Source organism: Bombina bombina, chromosome 2 (assembly GCF_027579735.1).
Source record: "Bombina bombina isolate aBomBom1 chromosome 2, aBomBom1.pri, whole genome shotgun sequence".
NCBI lineage: Eukaryota > Metazoa > Chordata > Amphibia > Anura > Bombinatoridae > Bombina > Bombina bombina.
This window is the reverse complement of record NC_069500.1, coordinates 1236880576-1236898296: the sequence shown is the minus strand read 5'-3', so window position 1 is coordinate 1236898296 and position 17721 is coordinate 1236880576.

Sequence of the window (17721 nt, the reverse complement as noted above, 5' to 3'; positions counted from 1 at the left end):
ATATGTATACATATGTCTTAATGTGTCTATATGTGTATATATGCCTGTAAATACATATATACACATATAAATACATAAATATAGTAAATATGTACACACAAATAAACATATATATATTTAGACATGTATATGCATGTATCTCTATGTTAAAGGGATATTCTGGTTAAAATTGAAATGCACATAGATGAATTACATCTTTGAAACACATTTGTAATATACATGTATTGGCAAAAATACTTCTAGTAAAAGTTATCACTGTATTGTGTTAGCATTTTTCTCTGCACATGCATGTGAAGTATAGCTAGATATTCTCAGTGCACCCGCATTTTAGATACTGCAGCTGCTCAGAGCACCAGTGTACAGCTATTAACAAATGCAGTCATTATCAGATGGTACAAGCACCGTAGGCTCTCTGAGGCTCTCATGTGCTTTGTTTAAAATGCACGGTGCATACTTAAATACACTTTTGCAACAGCTAAAGCTTATTTTCGAAGTATGTTTGCTAATACATATATATTACAAAAATAATTCTATTTAAAACTGAAATGCATCTATGTGGATTCCAATGTTGTCTGGAATGTCCCTTTAAAGCCCTTTGCAGACTTTTTTTCTAACACCTGAGGTCTCATATCTTTGAGCTCTTATAACTTTTTTATGCAATACTTTCTTAAAAAATATTTGTATAACACAATGTTATTATGAGTGCAACTGCACTGTGTAATGTATTTTTTATCACCTAGATTTGGAGTTTGGCGTTAGCCGTGAAAACCAGCGTTAGAGGCTCCTAACGCTGGTTTTAGGCTACCGCCGGTATTTGAAGTCACTCAAAATAGGGTCTAACGCTCACTTTTCAGCTGCGACTTTTCCATACCGCAGATCCCCTTACGTAAATTGTGTATCCTATCTTTTCAATGGGATCTTCCTAACTCCGGTATTTAGAGTCGTGTCTGAAGTGAGCGTTAGACATCTAACGACAAAACTCCAGCCGCAGGAAAAAAGTCAGTAGTTAAGAGCTTTCTGGGCTAACGCCGGATCATAAAGCTCTTAACTACTGTACTCTAAAGTACACTAACACCCATAAACTACCTATGTACCCCTAAACCGAGGTCCCCCCACATCGCCGACACTCGAATACATTTTTTTAACCCCTAATCTGCCGACCGCCACCTACATTATCCTTATGTACCCCTAATCTGCTGCCCCTAACACCGCCGACCCCTGTATTATATTTATTAACCCCTAACCTGCCCCCCACAACGTCGCCTCCACCTACCTACACTTATTAACCCCTAATCTGCCGACCGCAAAGCGCCGCCACCTACGTTATCCTTATGTACCCCTAATCTGCTGCCCCTAACACAGCCGACCCCTATATTATATTTATTAACCCCTAATCTGCCCCCCTCAACGTCGCCTCCACCTGCCTACACTTATTAACCCCTAATCTGCCGACCGGACCTGAGCACTACTATAATAAAGTTATTAACCCCTAATCCGCCTCACTAACCCTATAATAAATAGTATTAACCCCTAATCTGCCCTCCCTAACATCATCGACACCTAACTTCAATTATTAACCCCTAATCTGCCGACTGGAGATCACCGCTATTCTAATAAATGTATTAACCCCTAAAGCTAAGTCTAACCCTAACACTAACACCCCCCTAAGTTAAATATAATTTAAATCTAACGAAATTAATTAACTCTTATTAAATAAATTATTCCTTTTTAAAGCTAAATACTTACCTGTAAAATAAATCCTAATATAGCTACAATATAAATTATAATTATATTATAGCTATTTTAGGATTAATATTTATTTTACAGGTAACTTTGTATTTATTTTAACCAGGTACAATAGCTATTAAATAGTTAAGAACTATTTAATAGCTAAAATAGTTAAAATAATTACAAATTTACCTGTAAAAGAAATCCTAACCTAAGTTACAATTAAACCTAACACTAGACTATCAATAAATTAATTAAATAAACTACCTACAATTACCTACAATTAACCTAACACTACACTATCAATAAATTAATTAAATACAATTGCTACAAATAAATACAATTAAATAAACTAGCTAAAGTACAAAAAATAAAAAAGAACTAAGTTACAAAAAATAAAAAAATATTTACAAACATAAGAAAAATATTACAACAATTTTAAACTAATTACACCTACTCTAAGCCCCCTAATAAAATAACAAAGCCCCCCAAAATAAAAAAATGCCCTACCCTATTCTAAATTACTAAAGTTCAAAGCTCTTTTACCTTAACAGCCCTGAACAGGGCCCTTTGCGGGGCATGCCCCAAGAAATACAGCTCTTTTGCCTGTAAAAAAAACCATACAATACCCAAGCCCCCCAACATTACAACCCACCACCCACATACCCCTAATCTAACCCAAACCCCCCTTAAATAAACCTAACACTAAGCCCCTGAAGATCATCCTACCTTGTCTTCACCTCACCGGGTATCACACCGATCCGTCCAGAAGAGCTCCTCCGATGTCCTGATCCAAGCCCAAGCGGGGGGCTGAAGAGGTCCATGATCCGGCTGAAGTCTTCATCCAAGCGGGGCAGAAGAGGTCTTCCATCCGATTGAAGTCTTCATCCAAGCGGCATCCATCCGGAGCGAAGCGGCAGCATCCTGAAGACCTCCACCGCAGAACATCCATCCTGGCCGACGACTGAACGACGAATGACGGTTCCTTTAAATGACGTCATCCAAGATGGCGTCCCTTGAATTCCGATTGACTGATAGGATTCTATCAGCCAAACGGAATTAAGGTAGGAATATTCTGATTGGCTGATGGAATCAGCCAATCAGAATCAAGTTCAATCCGATTGGCTGATCCAATCAGCCAATCAGATTGAGCTCGCATTCTATTGGCTGTTCCGATCAGCCAATAGAATGCGAGCTCAATCTGATTGGCTGATTGGATCAGCCAATCGAATTGAACTTCATTCTGATTGGCTGATTCCATCAGCCAATCAGAATATTCCTACCTTAATTCCGTTTGGCTGATAGAATCCTATCAGTCAATCGGAATTCGAGGGACGCCATCTTGGATGACGTCATTTAAAGGAACCGCCATTCGTCGTTCAGTCGTCGGCCAGGATGGATGTTCTGCGGTGGAGGTCTTCAGGATGCTGCCGCTTCGCTCCGGATGGATGCCGCTTGGATGAAGACTTCAATCGGATGGAAGACCTCTTCTGCCCTGCTTGGATGAAGACTTCAGCCGGATCATGGACCTCTTCAGCCCCCCGCTTGGGCTTGGATCAGGACATCGGAGGAGCTCTTCTGGACGGATCGGTGTGATACCCGGTGAGGTGAAGACAAGGTAGGATGATCTTCAGGGGCTTAGTGTTAGGTTTATTTAAGGGGGGTTTGGGTTAGATTAGGGGTATGTGGGTGGTGGGTTGTAATGTTGGGGGGCTTGGGTATTGTATGTTTTTTTTTACAGGCAAAAGAGCTGTATTTCTTGGGGCATGCCCCGCAAAGGGCCCTGTTCAGGGCTGTTAAGGTAAAAGAGCTTTGAACTTTAGTAATTTAGAATAGGGTAGGGCATTTTTTTTATTTTGGGGGGCTTTGTTATTTTATTAGGGGGCTTAGAGTAGGTGTAATTAGTTTAAAATTGTTGTAATATTTTTCTTATGTTTGTAAATATTTTTTTATTTTTTGTAACTTAGTTCTTCTTTATTTTTTGTACTTTAGCTAGTTTATTTAATTGTATTTATTTGTAGCAATTGTATTTAATTAATTTATTGATAGTGTAGTGTTAGGTTAATTGTAGGTAATTGTAGGTAGTTTATTTAATTAATTTATTGATAGTCTAGTGTTAGGTTTAATTGTAACTTAGGTTAGGATTTCTTTTACAGGTAAATTTGTAATTATTTTAACTATTTTAGCTATTAAATAGTTCTTAACTATTTAATAGCTATTGTACCTGGTTAAAATAATTACAAAGTTACCTGTAAAATAAATATTAATCCTAAAATAGCTATAATATAATTATAATTTATATTGTAGCTATATTAGGATTTATTTTACAGGTAAGTATTTAGCTTTAAATAGGAATAATTTATTTAATAAGAGTTAATTAATTTCGTTAGATTTAAATTATATTTAACTTAGGGGGGTGTTAGTGTTAGGGTTAGACTTAGCTTTAGGGGTTAATACATTTATTAGAGTAGCGGTGAGCTCCAGTCGGCAGATTAGGGGTTAATAATTGAAGTTAGGTGTCGGCGATGTTAGGGAGGGCAGATTAGGGGTTAATACTATTTATTATAGGGTTAGTGAGGCGGATTAGGGGTTAATAACTTTATTATAGTAGCGCTCAGGTCCGCTCGGCAGATTAGGGGTTAATAAGTGTAGGCAGGTGGAGGAGACGTTGAGGGGGGCAGATTAGGGGTTAATAAATATAATATAGGGGTCGGCGGTGTTAGGGGCAGCAGATTAGGGGTACATAGGGATAATGTAAGTAGCGGCGGTTTACGGAGCGGCAGATTAGGGGTTAAAAATAAAATATAGGTGTCAGCGATAGTGGGGGCGGCAGATTAGGGGTTAATAAGTGTAAGGTTAGGGGTGTTTAGACTCGGGGTACATGTTAGGGTGTTAGGTGCAGACGTAGGAAGTGTTTCCCCATAGCAAACAATGGGGCTGCGTTAAGAGCTGAACGCGGCTTTTTTGCAGGTGTTAGGTTTTTTTCAGCTCAAACAGCCCCATTGTTTCCTATGGGGGAATCGTGCACGAGCACGTTTTTGAGGCTGGCCGCTTGCGTAAGCAACTCTGGTATTGAGAGTTGAAGCTGCGTTAAAAATGCTCTACGCTCCTTTTTTGGAGCCTAACGCAGCCTTTATGTGGACTCTCAATACCAGAGTTATTTTTATGGTGCAGCCAGAAAAAAGCCGGCGTTAGTTTTTCGGGTCGTTACCGACAAAACTCCAAATCTAGCGGTATGTGTTTTGTTCAGCTTTTTGACTTACGTAACTTTTGATACACGCTTACAGTTAGCGTCACATTCGTAATCTAACCCTCTATATATAGGCAAACCAAGGAAATAATTTCTGCCTTGAATGCATTATTATTAATTATTACTTTACAAATGTATATTCTTATTAAAATAGAAACCTAGAATTGCGATAGAAGAGTTGAGTTGAACACCACTGAAACAGAATGAGCCAAATAACGTTATGCTTTATGAACCTGTGCGGAACATTTTTTTGACAGCTCAGTTGCAGGTTAATACACATGCCCTAGAGGCATAGCTCATCAGAATGATAATAAAGCCTCATAAAAAAATTAATACATTATTATTTTCAGATATAAAATTAGTATATTGTATGTACCATAGTAAAGTTTCACCACATTATTACATTACAGTATCTAATTAAAAAAACTCTGTGTTCATTATATAGTATTACTCAAGGATTCACAAAAGTTAATTGAGTGATCAAAAAGTCACTTAAGTCTATTACCAAAGAAACCATCCTGACAGCTTCATTAGACTGTGTAACACCACATGAAAAAAAACATTTTTTGCATTAAACCAATGAAGCTGACTCTCCAGCAATAAAACTGGATGGGAAAACATATTTAGTAATAAATCACATTTTTGGGATACTGTTTATGGTTTTAATATTTTATTTATAGTTGTTTAGATGTTGACAAGGGATACTTTGAAATGTATTATGAGAATAAAAATCACTGTGCAGTGAGGCAACAAAGAAACATCCAAAGTCTGGAGGAAAGGAAATCATTGTCTTTGATGTGTCTGTTGCAGTGTGTACCTCAAACAAATGAAAAGAAATATAGTCCACTTCTGTAAAAAAAACAACAGAAATAAACTTCATCCAAGTTTAATAAAATGGATAAAAACAATATTTATTAATCTTAAACGCCACTCAGGATGCCACTGAAAATAACCCCAGTCTCCAATTTAGGAGTAAGTAAGTCCTACTGTCTAAACTCCAGCTTGTAAACATAGCTCAGTAGATCTAGAAAATGTAACCCTTCCCTGTGACCAGCAGCAGGTTCCACTTCAACATATATGTTTCACCTTAAAGGGAAAGTCAACACCAGAAATGTTGTTGTTTAAAAAGAAAGATAATCCCTTCATTACCCATTACCCAGTTTTGCATAACCAACACTGTTATAGAAATACACTTTTTACCTCTGTGATTACCTTGGATCTAAGCCTCTGCAAACTGTCCCCTTATTTCAGTTCTTTTGACAGACTTGCATTTTAGTCAATCAGTGCTCACTCTAGGGTAACTTCACTTGCATGAGCTCAATGTTATCTATATGAAAAACATGAAATAATGCCCTCTAGTGGTCAAAATGCATTCAGATTAGCGGCAGTCTTTAAGGTCTAAGAAATTAGCACATGAACCTCTTAGAATTAGCTTTCAACTAAGAATACCAAGGAACAAAGCAAAATTAATGATAAAAGTACATTGGAAAGTTGTTTAAAATTAAATTCCCTATTTAAATCATGAAAGTTTTTTTTTGGACTTGACTGTCCCTTGATGGCTTTGTCAATGATTCATTCCATAAGCATCATTCAGTTTAAAACGACCTCAAAACATCTTCTAGTGACAACCATGCCGTGTGTGTGTCATATAATCACCGCTCACTTACAATACCAACAGGACGCGGTGTGTAGTAATGTGCGTCCACATCCAACTTACACCGGAAGTTGTGTCACTTCTGGTTACACACATGCCGGAACAACAACATTCTGACGTCACTTCCGGGTGAAACCTTAAGCCTAACGGATGCACATTATACCAATGTGTTAAACCCTATATTCAGGTGTGTAAAAATTAAATATTGTCAGTAATACATAGTCATGATTATCTAGTGATGTGGTAAGTATCTGAACACTACAACAGTGACCTCAGGAAAGAGAACATTCAGTGAGTAATGTCACAGTTTTTTCCCTGATCTGTTTGCCATGTGCTGCTGGCAGCCATTTTACTCACCTCTCTTGCTGAACCTGGTGCATACTGTGTGATGCTGCTCATTTCCTGTACTTCCTTTTATGGCCAGTCATCATCCGTGTGAGACAGGATGCAGTCTCAGAATTGTGATGTCATCACTTATTATTTAAAGGGCCTCTGTTCAGTATGCTTTGCCCTTGCGTTGTCTCAGACCTGTTTGTGAGAGCTCCTGTGTATTACCTGGCTGTCTGACTTCCCTCCTGGTTCCTGATCCCTGGCTTGTTCCTGACCCTGCTGTTCTCCTTGTTCCTGATTCCGGCTCCTCTGACTATTCGCTTTGGCTCGTCTGACTACCAGTTCTGGCTTGTTATTTGACTTGTGGACTTTTTATTTTATTTTGCTATTATTAAAGGTGTGATTATTTTTGCACTTATTGTCTCAGTCTGATTCCTGGCACCCTGACAAGTAAACAGTGAGAAAAAATCAAACAAACTAGTTGCAATATATTACTACCTCAAACTAATACTACATAATAGAGGATTTCCAACTAGCAAAGCATACTAGAACAAGTATACAGATCTTGCTTGGGGGCCTATTACACAATTCCACATATTCAAAAAAATGGCACAGTACTATAGGTATCACAAACTTATGGGACTATTGCTTCTTTATATATTATCTCGATATACTCTGTCAAGCCACTTGGTTATAACTGGACTATACTGTGTTCTTCCGGGGGAGATAAGCCATTTAATCTGGTATATACATGTGGACACTCAAACTAAGCTAATCTGCCTGTACACATGTGAACACCTCTGACAGACATCAAAGGTGTACCGCCCATCCATAGACTGGAGGCTACCTCGATACTGTCCCCATCTACAACCATGCTCACTCCCTACCCGAACCAAAACACATTCCCCATACTCCTTATGTTAAAGAGCCAAAATCGGGCAAAGAGTTAAGTCCCTTTGGGTGTATAGTGTCCAGCCTGAACATCCACTCTGCTTCTCTTTTTAGAAGCAGTCTGTTTCTGTCACCGCCTTGTTGTGGCCTGGGAATATGATCAATTAAGATCACTCTGACTGAGGATACAGGATGGAGGTGAAGCATCCTGTATCCTCAGTCAGAGTGATCTTAATTGATAATAATGTGCATCCGTTAGGCTTGAGGTTTCATCCGGAAGTGACGTCAGGATGATGTTGTTCCGGCATGTGTGTAACCGGAAATGACGCCACTTCCGGTGTAAGTTGGATTTGGACGCACATTACTACACAATGCATCCTGTTGGTATTGTAAGTGAGCGGTAAGGATATGACACACACAAGGCATGGTTGTCACTAGAAGATGTTTTGAGGTTAGTTTATGTTATGTGTAATAATGGCGAAATAACCTCTGTGTTTATTTTGGTCACACGTCACCCGGAAGTTGTTTAAGTTACCTTCCAGGATTATTGTTTGAAGAGGTTTGAATAAATGGAATGAACACTACCCGAAAGTAGTTGTTGTAAACTTCCAGGGTCATAATGTCTAACATTTACCGGAAATGATGTAGGTTTGACTCTTTTTTTACAGGAAGGAGGAGGTACCACTTTTTGTTTGCACTATATTTAAGCACTGTTTGTATGTGTTACTATTGTTATGAAGAAGGGGAGATAATTCCCCGAAACAACAATACATTTGACTACTGTATTTGATGAAAACCCTGGTTTGGTTCTGATTTTTTTATGTGATATTATACCTACATGGAGCAACCAGGTAGTTGACCTTAGGAGGGCGGATTCATATTGGGACTGTATATATATATATATATATATATATATATATATATATACTGTACACAAAATCTATCTCAGTTTACATGCATTACCCCCTTACACATTGAACACATTGACAAAAAAAACATAGCAGTGTCATTGTAGTTAAAACCTCTTAATGCTGGTTACCCCAACAAAATTAACTCCCTCACTGCTGTAACCTTTTTCTGTGACTAACGCACCAATGTGCTAATCCCATCTAAAACACCCTGGACATCTCCCGCCCACTGCAACCAATTTAAATCAACTACTTTCTTCAGTTCAAAACTTCCCACCCACTACCATATCACTCTTTACAAAAACTATCTGCTCCATGTACTAAGCAGTGTTAACTGTATCTGAGCCCTTGTGGGCCAGGTTCACACATCAGACTGCTGCTTCTTACACTCTCTGCCACTTCTGAGTTAGCGGAGAGAAAACACCCCAAAATGCGTTAGCTCTGGGTGATTGACAAGCCCGTTGCTTAAGAGAATGGCGCAGCATTACACACTCATCGGCGTGTGTAATGATACATATGGGCAGCGCATGAAGAGAATCCGCTTCCCATATGCAATGAAGGTGTGCCGACAACTTCTTAGGTTTGTACATGTCAGCCACAGCCTTTACTCACTGTAAACAACCAATTAAAGAAACCCCATTCTTTCCAAACAGGATTAAAGAGACACTAAACGCTATTTTTTTTCTTTAATGATTCAGATAGAGCATGCAATTTTAAGTAACTTTCTAATTTACTCCTATTATCAATTATTTTTCTTCATTCTCTTGCTATCTTTATTTAAAAAGCAGGAATGTGATGCATAGGAGCCGGACCATTTTTGGTTGAGAACCTGGGTTATGCTTGCTTATTGGTGGGTAAATGTCGGGCCTCCAATAAGCAAGCGCTATCCATGGTGCTGGACCTAAAATGGGCTGGCTGCTAAGATTTACATTAATGATTTTCAAATAAAGATAGCTAGAGAACAAAGAACATTTGAAAATAGGAGTAAATTAGAAAGTGCTTAAAATTGCATGCTCTGTCTGAATCATGAAAGAAAAAAATTAGGTTCAGTATACCTTTAAGAAAACCATGGTGTTTCACTCGCCTATAAAAAAACCCTGTCCAACAGGATTTCTCCACTTAAATGTTACTCTATGATATATTTTTAAAGATAAAATACAGTTTCATAATTTGTATTTGGACAGAGCATCAGCCCTTTCTTGTGCTTGTAGGATACTATATGGCACACATGACTTTCATTTGGCCTGTGATCCCTGTCTGAGTGATTACAATCCCGGGATAATTTTGAATGATGCTTTATCAGAGGCATTAGTGAAGTTAGCTTTAATCCAATAGTGCTCCTTTATTTCCAGGATTCAGGATTGCGTGAAGCTTTGAATCTAGACCATTAACATTAGTTGTAACAAACCAGAGGCTGAATAGGGAAATACTGAACACACATTTCCCCCACACACTAAGGCCTATGACCTTACCAGGTAAGTCTGTATGTAGGTGTACTTGACCAGCCATATCAGCAACCACACAGAGATAGCAGTGCAGAAGGGACAGAGGCAGAGGTAGACTACACAGTCAGCAACAGTACTGAAATCAGCAAAATTATAATCAGGAAAAGGCAACAGTAAGCAACTTCAGAGCAGCAAGGTACAAAGTTAGTAGGCGGAAAGATTGTCAAAGACTCATGCAACTGGATATTCTATAACATCAAATAAATAGCCAGAGAAACATTCACAAATAAGCAAAGATGGAATACAATGGCATCAATTAATATTACTTCACGTGATAACATATGACGCAAACAAGCCCTGCACCAATACCTAGTGAACCATGATGCAAAGCATATCTGTGTTTATGAAAGAAATTAAATCAATAGTAATAAATAAACCTGAAACATGAGTTTAAATCACCTCTGATATGTCTGATATGTATAGCACTCTATCTAACAATTTGATCTGGTCTGTTTGCTAAACTGTATACCAGAGCCATTTAAACATATATTTTTTCCCTGACTCCCGATTCCTTTCTTGTCTAGCACATTAAAGGCTTGATGTATAATCTAACACATTGCCCTTCACTTTACCAACACATTCAGTGAGTTATATTCCAGTTAATTTTGCTACTATAGGACATTTATACTGAAATTATGTTTCACAGACGACTACTTCATGCTTTTAATAACAATGCCATGAAAAAATGTAGAATAAAAATGCAGAGGTACTTGAAATACAGTTGTAAGTCACATATTCATAAACATGGTACACAAGTAAATTAGATATGCAAGTCAATTTATCACATTTATTACCAAATAAAAGAAATATCAGAATGTGTGTTTTATTCAAGCTTAAGGGCAAATGAAGCTTAAATCCCATGTTCCTTGACTGTTCGTAAACAGATATTTTCCTCCTATTGAACTAAAATACTTCATTCCTCTTGTGTAATGATTTTAAAATCAATTCTCATTTTGTTGGAGCACACAATTTTAAAACATGGCTCCAGTTCAGTGATTTCATGCTTATCCTCATTTGTTTTCATTAACTTTAGCCAAAGAATTAAAACTGTAATAAAATGTAATAGTAGGCATTGATTTCTTTTGCTTGTGATTTCTAAGAAATAATATTCCCTCCTCACTTAAAAATTAAGATCATTAAGATGTGTAACAGATAAGCACTCAACTGAACATTGACATAATATAATGTATTTGCTAATATAAATATTATTATTTTCAGTATATTGAGAAACAAAACAGATTTTGAAATTTCCTTTAACATTATCATGTTAAAGAGGATGAATATTACAAGTTTAACAACTATTTTGATCACAAAGAAAAATCACAATACTAGTGCTTATCTATCTATCTATCTATCTATCTATAAATATATCTATCATCTAACTATCATCTATCTATCAAACTATTTAAAATGGACCATGTCTCGCAGAAAGACAAACTGGAAGTATTGCAGTATTATTGCATAGCAATACTATACAATACAATACAATAACAAATTATTTTATGCTATTCCGCGCGATATCAAAGCATAATTTCAAATGTTTCATTTGTAATAACTGATAAAAGGAAGTCACAATAAATAGTATTACATAGCACTGAAAGGGATATTACGCCGAATCAACATTTTCAATTAAACCAGCATTTACACTGCCAAACGAAACCAGCAGTTAGTTGTATTTATAAATAAATTAATTAAAAGGAACAAAAAATAATTATTTTGGTAATTGTTGTCTTCCTTTCCTGTGCCATTTAAATCTATTTAAAAAGCTTTTTTTATTTAGTAAAACCATCTATATTATGTATACACTATTTCTGGGTCATCAACATTGTATGCTTCTGTTTGGTTTAAAAGACAAGCTAAAAGGGCATGAAACCCAACATTTTCTTTCATGATTCAATTAAAACATACAATTCTAAAAAACTTTCCAATATACTTCATTTATCAAATTTTCTTAGTTTTCTTGCAATCCTTTGTTAAAAATCAGAAAGGTAAGTTTAGGAGTATACACGTGTCTGCAGCACTTAAGGGATTAAATGCCCTACATCTCCTGAGTGTCTGCTTGTAACTTAACTTAACTTAACACTTAATATAACTTAATAACTAATAAATAACAACACAACACAGTTCTGTGGGTGAAAGACCCGTGGGTCGCATTTATTGGTACCAGCCGTGGAACTGGCAGGTAACTTATCCACGGGTGGCAGCAATCGGGGCCTACATCTAACTATGGATAACCCCTTCTAGAAAATGGCCAAGGGACACTGCTGCAGACCACAAGGCGGAGATACTCACGCAGCTTTCATAATTAGGGGTTTTCCCGGCCCTACAATAATCAGCCCGAGCACGCCAAAGCATACCAAGCCTGTGACGTCACCCTGACCGCAATGGCCATTACTCAAACCTCCTTCCAGTCTGCAGCCGTGATCCTGACCACCCGCCAGAGTAGGGTGCAAGCATTATTAATTCCAAACCTGTAGGTCCAGCCTTGACTTGACGAACAGCATGTCAATAACTGGGGAGTTCAAAATTACCGTCCTTGGTCTTAGGGAAGTAGTTCGAGTAACCCTCTTCCGGCCTCAGACACCTAGTCTCGAATAGAGACCTAATGACAAACCGATTGCCGCCTGTTATTTCTTTAATTGAATCAATAGAGCATTACCAGTGCCAATCAGTAATGCCTATCATCGAATCAATAATGCATTACAAGTGCCAATCCGTAATGCATAACGAATCCATCCAGGTGGATAACAAAATAAAACAACAGTGCATAACAAATTCAACAACAGTGCATAACAGGGCTGGGAGTGTGGGGAAAGATCTTCTGGGAGTCCACAGGAACAAAGAGGAAGTAGAATCCCTGTACATCCTTCTTATAAGGTTAGTAAACCCCTCCCAACACAATGCAACATTGTAACTAATACACACACACACAGCAGCACTCACTCCTCCAGGCCTTAACCCTTAGCTACGCTCCGGGCTATTTGCCCTACACTTTCTTAAGGGATTAAATGCCCTACATCTCCTGAGTGTCTGCTTGTAACTTAACTTAACTTAACTTAACACTTAATATAACTTAATAACTAATAAATAACAACACAACACAGTTCTGTGGGTGAAAGACCCGTGGGTCGCATTTATTGGTACCAGCCGTGGAATTGGCAGGTAACTTATCCACGGGTGGCGGCAATCGGGGGCCTACATCTAACTATGGATAACCCCTTCTAGAAAATGGCCAAGGGACACTGCTGCAGACCACAAGGCGGAGATACTAACGCAGCTTTCATAATTAGGGGTTTTTCCGGCCCAACAAAAATCAGCCCGAGCACGCCCAAGCATACCAAGCCTGTGACGTCACGCTGACCGCAATGGCCATTACTCAAACCTCCTTCCAGTCTGCAGCCGTGATCCTGACCACCCGCCACAAGAGACTGACCTGCATATACAATGGTCCTGACTCTTGCCGCCACCCTATACTCTTAGGAGTAACTCCTGCCTGATGTTCTGCAAGAACAAATCTACTCCTGCCGGTTCTAAATGAACCCCATCCTGCCTATACAAACCCTTATGGGCTGCCAAGATGTTCCCGTGCTCTACCACAAAACCCTCAAGTTCAACTACCTGCTTCCTCAGGTCCCTATTGATCTTTTTCCTGACCTGGAAAGCTGCCTTATGTCACACCATGTGCCTCCATCTTAATCTAGGGATCACATTCGACCACCCGATTCTCATACCTGGAAACCAGAGTTTGAACTGCCTCAGGTCTGACTGCATTGCCCGGATTAGATCCAATGTGGGAATGGCCCCCACATCATTGCCGCCAGCATGAATTATCAGAATGTGAGGTTTCTCCCTCCTTTTCCCTGCGGTCTGGAGCAATGCAGGCAGATCTGACCAAGCCAAGCCTCTGCGCCCTAGCCAACGTAACACAGCCCTGGACGAATGAAATCCTAGCTGCTGTCCTCCTGGCATGGCTGCAGCTCTAATTGCAGCCCAGTGCACATATGAATGGCCGACAATCCACACCCGTACAGGACCTGGACGTATTTCTGAAAACAAAGAAAACAAGAGTTAGCCCACTTGCAGTAGACCAGATCCACACAACCTTGGCCCATAACCGTTTGGTATCACCCCCGCAAGCCCCCCAACTCTTGCATACATGACCTTTGATCCCCGGCCTCAAACATACAGTGGTCTAACGTAAGACTTATACCGCTGCGACCTCCACCGCCCTAATGAGCGGATCTGATCCAAGGACCAACCCAGCTCTGCTGCTGTCGTCGCAGCCCCCACCCAAAAGGAGTGTGGAGCAATCCGAGACCTATCTAGACCAGCCTTTTGCGCTGCCCTATCCAAGACCTTTCCAAACTGGTATCTGGTCAGCGGGTTTCCATTAGCATGTATCAAAAGCCTGGAGGAGCCTCCTGGCCGTACCTCCAGGTAGGATGACACTAGCCGCACGGGGCAACAGACAACACCCTGCTGCCCCGGCAGGGAAAGCTAAGCTCCCCGGCCCTCCTGGTCCGTTTTGGACCTGGGAATGAACAATAGCATGGAGTCATCCACCAGCCTAACATGGCTGTGCATGACCCCCCCCCCCCTGTGGCCGCCGTTCTGGCTCGCGGTACCAACTCACCCACCATTAATGCACCATGAAACGCCAAGCCAAAGGCCGCCCCGAAGAGGCGAGCCTCGAAAGGTGAGGAACATAGGTCTGGCAGTACGTCCAGTAATTTTACCAGCTGTTCTGCCGTAATGGGCTCCCTTGTGTCCCGTCGTGGAACTTCCAGACGGCCTCACCCCCTCAACAGCTGTTTAACAAGAAAGGAGCGCGACTAGTCTTTGAAGGCGTATAGCCTTCAGAAAAACGCCACAGCCGATAGCCTCGCGACCACCGCCCCCTTTTTTGCTCGCTTACCTCTCAGCTCCGCCAGCCAGCGCAACAGAAACCTCTGTTCACCTTCACAGGAAGGGAACTCACGAAGGTCACAAAAACCTACCCATTCACTCCAGTACCTTACATATGCCGACCATGTGCTGGGTGCCAACGAAGCCTGCAACAACGGGATCAGCTGCTGTAGTCCCTCGCCATCTACCACAAAAAGATAGGGCAAGAAAGACCGTTAGGAGCCGGGGCAGGCGCCGCAGCCCTAAAATCCCCCCACTGGAAGCGAGACAGTGCATCTGCCACTATATTCTGCACCCCTGGCACATGCCGGGCCCTAAAATCAATGTTCAGTTGCAAACATCTCAACACCAGGTGTCGCAAATAATGCACGACCACAGGCGATGAAGCAGACAGCCTGTTAACCGCAAACACCACCCTGAGATTATCCGTCCAGAAAATCACAGCCCTGTTACTAAACAGGTGACCCCACAATTCCACCGCAACCAGTATAGGAAACAATTCCAGAAAGCAAAGATTGCGTGTAAGCCCTCTGGTCGCCCAATCGGTCGGCCAGGGCTCTTCACTCCAAGCTCCTTCAAAGTAAGCCCCATACTCGGATGCTCCTGCAGCGTCCGTGAACAGATGTAGCGCTTGGTTAGAGATCGGATCCCCTCGCCACACGCAGACGCCGTTAAAGTCCTGGAGAAACCTCTCCCAGACCTGCAAATCCGCCACGAGGTCCCTCGTTATGCGAATGCTCGATGCCGGAGCCCTACCTTCGCCCAAACACCGCTCTAGCCGCTTGCTAAACACCCTACCCCATGGGATAACTCTCCCCACAAAGTTAAGGAGGCCAAGGAGCGTGCAGCTCCCGCAGCGAATATGTCTGTGTTGCAACCATGGCCCATACAGCCGCCAACATCTTGGCGACCTTCTCTTTAGGCAACCTACATTCACCTGCCACTGAATCAATCTCGATGCCTAGGAACGTCAAGCACGTGCACGGCCCCTCCGTCTTATCCTCTGCCAGAGAAACCCCAAACCTGGCCATCATGAACCTCATGACTTTCATTAAAGAGGCACATTCTTGCGAGTTGGCCGCCCCTACCAGGAGAAAGTCATCCAAGTAGTGCGCAACTCTATCACTCCCAGCCACCGAGACCACCGCCCAGTGCAGGAAAGTACTGAATGCTTCGAAGTACGCGCAGGATATCGAACAGCCCATGGGCAGACAACGTTCGACATAATAACCCCCTTCAAACCAACACCCCATCAGCCCGAAGGATGATGGGTGAATCGGGAGAAGCCTAAACGCGGATTCTATGTCTAATTTCGCCATCAATGCTCCCGGGCCCCGTTCTCTGACCAGAGCCAGCGCGTCGTCAAACAACTGATAATGGACCGAGCTCAATTCTTCCGGAATAGCGTAGTTCACCGACCGCCCTTTCGGATAAGAGAGGTGTTGTATGAGCCTGAACTTACCTGTCTCCTTCTTGGGAACCACCCCTAGCGGGGAGACAACTAAATCCGGTAGTGGCAATTCCCTGAAAGGGCCTGCAACCCTACCCAAGGCCACTTCTTTGCCCAGGGTATTGGGAAGCCGATTTCAGGTTCTTCCTGTCTCGGGCACCCAACACCCGGCCAACTACCGGGATCACAAAGCCCTCACGCAATCCGCTATCCAAAAGCTGAGCAGCCGCCCTATCTGGGTACCTACGCAGCCACTTACCAATGACCTGGACCCTAAGTGGTGAATCCGCCCTTAGTCCCAGTGCCTCCTTTGCCCCCAAACCGATCAGTTTGGGTATCTCGCTTTTTGGAGCAATCAGCTCCGGGGGGTTGACCGCTGCAGAACTTGCAGACGTGCTTGAATGTGCACGATGTGCCCCGCTCGCACGCTTTGTCCTGATACCGCCAGCATACACCCCCTTGTCGCCGTCGAAAGTGCAAAGTTTGCCTACCCCCGGGCGATGCCACTATGGTGCCCCCTTGCGCCCTCCTTTCCGCATCAAGATGCGCCCAGAGGTGCAAATCCATCGTACCAAAATCAAGCAGTGGGTTGCCCACTTTCTTTTTCCGATACAACATATCATACTCTCTCCACACACCATCGGCAAACTTTCTGTGTATTGCGTCGATGGTGTCCACGTACTTAAAGAGGGCAGTCCCCTGATCGGGAAACCTCTCCAAGTAGCAAGTGGCGTAGACCCGGAAACACCGATGCCACTCCTCAAGGGTATCAGGCCGTCTAAATTTCTTAGGGCCCGTACCATCCTCCGCCATTTCCTTAAGCTTAAAAGCCTCTGCAGACAGCTCAAACATATTTACATACTTACCCTCCTGGATACGTTTCACAGTCTTAGATTTAAGGTGTGCATGCAAACTGTGTACCTGGCACGAATAAGTATCCCCGTGTACTGCTGCCTTTCTGTTCACCGCCTGTGGTGACCCCCCGGCAACCCCTAAGAGTTGAGATGACTGCGCCCCACTACTGGCATTGCCATCCCCGTGATTGCCCCTACTCATCTTCCTTAACATTCTATACATCCTCCTATGCCCTTTCGTGTGCA